The sequence below is a fragment of the Aulonocara sp. 'chitande type north' Nkhata Bay genome, unplaced genomic scaffold (assembly GCF_057382095.1).
Source record: "Aulonocara sp. 'chitande type north' Nkhata Bay isolate Kocher_YH1m ecotype deep benthic unplaced genomic scaffold, A_spYH_male_GT1.1 unmapped_scaffold_37, whole genome shotgun sequence".
NCBI lineage: Eukaryota > Metazoa > Chordata > Actinopteri > Cichliformes > Cichlidae > Aulonocara > Aulonocara sp. 'chitande type north' Nkhata Bay.
In genome coordinates this window covers 42,348-44,847 of record NW_028234369.1, presented here as the reverse complement: position 1 = coordinate 44,847, position 2,500 = coordinate 42,348, and positions in this window count along the sequence as shown.

Sequence of the window (2,500 nt, the reverse complement as noted above, 5' to 3'; positions counted from 1 at the left end):
CAGTTACCCTGTGCCACATATCTAGCATGGACCTGGACCTCCAGCAGGCCCTGGGGACCCACATACTCCCCTGCTCTACTCCCCCACTAGCTTTCCTTTCTTGCAGTTACGCTCCAGCGCATATCCAGCATGGACCTTGACCTCCAGCAGGCCCCGTGAACCCACATTACCCCCCCCCCCCCCCCCCCTCCTGCAGTTAACCCTGTACCACGTATCTAGCATGGACCTGGACCTCCAGCAGGCCCCGGGGACCAACATACTCCTCTGCTCTACTCCCCCACTAGCTTTCCTTCTCCCGCAGTTACCCTCCACCACAAATCCAGCATGGCCCTTGCCCTCCAGCAGGCCCCGAGGACCCACATACTCCTCCGCTCTAATCCCCATGAGCTTTCCTTCTCCTGCAGTTACCCTCCACCGCATATCCAGCATGGCCCTTGACCTCCAGCAGGCCCCGGGGACCAACATACTCCTCTGCTCTACTCCCCCACTAGCTTTCCTTCTCCCGCAGTTACCCTCCACCACAAATCCAGCATGGCCCTTGCCCTCCAGCAGCCCCGAGGACCCACATACTCCTCCGCTCTAATCCCCCATGAGCTTTCCTTCTCCTGCAGTTACCCTCCACCGCATATCCAGCATGGCCCTTGACCTCCAGCATGCCCTGGGGACCCACATACTCCTCTGCTCTACTCCCCCACTAGCTTTCCTTCTCCCGCAGTTACCCTCCACCACAAATCCAGCATGGCCCTTGCCCTCCAGCAGGCCCCGAGGACCCACATACTCCTCCGCTCTAATCCCCCATGAGCTTTCCTTCTCCTGCAGTTACCCTCCACCACATATCCAGCATGGCCCTTGACCTCCAGCATGCCCCGGAGACGCACATCCTCCCCTGCTCTAGTCCCCCACTAGCTTACCTTTCTTGTAGTTACGCTCCAGCGCATATCCAGCATGGACCTTGACCTCCAGCAGGCCCCGGGGACGCACATCCTCCCCTGCTCTAATCCCCCACTAGCTTTCCTTCTCCTGCAGTTACCCTCCAGCGCATATCCAGCATGGACCTTGACCTCCAGCATGCCCCGTGGACCCACACTTAAGCCCCCTCCCACTGACAAAGCAAAACACCACTGGCAAAATCCTCGTGCCCCTGGTACTCCAGAATGTAAATTCAAACATGCCCCTGGTACACTGCGCAGAAACACTTTGCCACACACACGCACGCACTGCTTGTGCCTATGGTACGACAACTTTTCTCGTGCCTATGGTACGACAACTTTTCTCGTGCCTATGGTACAACAATTTTTCTCGTGCCTATGGTACAACAACTTTTTGCCGTGCCCCTGGTACACCGCTCAGTAGCACTTTGCCACACAAGCTCTCCTCGTGCCTATGGTACGACAACTTTTCTCGTGCCTATGGTACAACAACTTTTCGCCGTGCCCCTGGTACACCGCTCAGTAGCACTTTGCCACACAAACTCTCCTAGTGCCTATGGTACGACATCTTTTCTCGTGCCTATGGTACAACAACTTTCCTCCGTGCCCCTGGTACGACAGCTTTTCTCGTGCCTATGGTACAACAACTTTTCTCGTGCCTATGGTACAACAACTTTTCGCCGTGCCCCTGGTACACCGCTCAGTAGCACTTTGCCACACAAACTCTCTTAGTGCCTATGGTACGACATCTTTTCTCGTGCCTATGGTACAACAACTTTCCTCCGTGCCCCTGGTACGACAGCTTTTCTCGTGCCTATGGTACAACAACTTTTCTCGTGCCTATGGTACAACAACTTTTCGCCGTGCCCCTGGTACACCGCTCAGTAGCACTTTGCCACACACACACTCCTCGTACCTATGGTACGACAACTTTCTCGTGCCTATGGTACGACAACTTTTCTCGTGCCTATGGTACAACAACTTTTCGCCGTGCCCCTGGTACACCGCTCAGTAGCACTTTGCCACACAAACTCTCCTCGTGCCTATGGTACGACAACTTTTCTCGTGCCTATGGTACAACAACTTTCCTCCGTGCCCCTGGTACGACAACTTTTCTCGTGCCTATGGTACGACAACTTTTCTCGTGCCTATGGTACAACAACTTTTCGCCGTGCCCCTGGTACACCGCTCAGTAGCACTTTGCCACACAAACTCTCCTCGTGCCTATGGTACGACAACTTTTCTCGTGCCTATGGTACAACAACTTTCCTCCGTGCCCCTGGTACGACAGCTTTTCTCGTGCCTATGGTACAACAACTTTTCTCGTGCCTATGGTACAACAACTTTTCGCCGTGCCCCTGGTACACCGCTCAGTAGCACTTTGCCACACACACACTCCTCGTACCTATGGTACGACAACTTTTCTCGTGCCTATGGTACAACAACTTTTCTCGTGCCTATGGTACAACAACTTTTCGCCGTGCCCCTGGTACACCGCTCAGTAGCACTTTGCCACACAAACTCTCCTCGTGCCTATGGTACGACAACTTTTCTCGTGCCTATGGTACAAC